Here is a 1001-nt window from a genome sequence, read left to right as displayed (position 1 = left end):
GCGCTCCTGGAGAAGCTCTATTCCCGCCCGTGATCTGCTCCGATCTGCGCCATGCTCCAGCCCCTGGTGGCTTCGGTCGCCGTCTTGGGGGTCTGGACGGACGAATCTGGTGGTTGGGCGTGATTCCGTGGGAAACCCCTGGCCGGCGCGGCGGCCTCACCAAAGGCGACGTCTTCGGCGCCGTGGTCCTTCCTGGAGGCTTTGGTGTGGTTCTCGAGAGCTGCATCAGAAGTGGTCCAAAGGCTCCGATCAGAAATGGTGTTATAGAAGTCACTGCCAGTTACAACAACGAGAATAACACTTTCTCCTCTCGGCAAAACCAACATCACAAGTTACATCTTGTCCTGATGTCCCTCTGTGTGGCGGCATGTGAGAAATTACAACTTGATATCAATGCAATTTCGCCGGGAGAAAGAGACCAAGGAGATCAAGGAGAAGGTGTCGCATTCAGGTTTGCGATGAAGTTGGTGCAGTTAAACAGGGATCACATGACCGCCGACAGCCTGACACTGATGAAGCTTACCACTAGGCTGGTCATAGCAGCAATGAAGAAACAAGCTGAAATGCAGAGCCTCATGGCATTGCTCTCTCGTGTTTCGAAGACCATGCTGGATCTCGAGAGCTGCATGGTTTTCACAGCTGGGACGAGGACAAAAACAATTCCTGAGACCGCTGAGACCCTCGATTCCATCGTTAAACTGGCATCCGAACTCCATGGCGAAATTAGGGACCAAGACTCTGAAATAGTGCCAGCTAGCTCTCCCTAGCTCACTGAGAGCAAACAAGCTACATGATTTGATATTGATTTGCTTTGGAATTTCTTTTAGACCCATTGTACTTGTTTTATACCATGATTTATGTCATGCGTGAACGCATTTACATTTCAATTCAAGTGATGGGAATTACTTTCGCAAAGTCGGTGTGCTATACATATACTTATCCGAAACTTGGTGCAGTGCAGTTGCGACATACCCAACGCGCGCACAAGTGATCCAAATGCC

Source organism: Triticum aestivum, chromosome 1B (assembly GCF_018294505.1).
Source record: "Triticum aestivum cultivar Chinese Spring chromosome 1B, IWGSC CS RefSeq v2.1, whole genome shotgun sequence".
Classification (NCBI taxonomy): Eukaryota; Viridiplantae; Streptophyta; class Magnoliopsida; order Poales; family Poaceae; genus Triticum; species Triticum aestivum.
Note: the sequence above shows the minus strand (reverse complement) of the source record.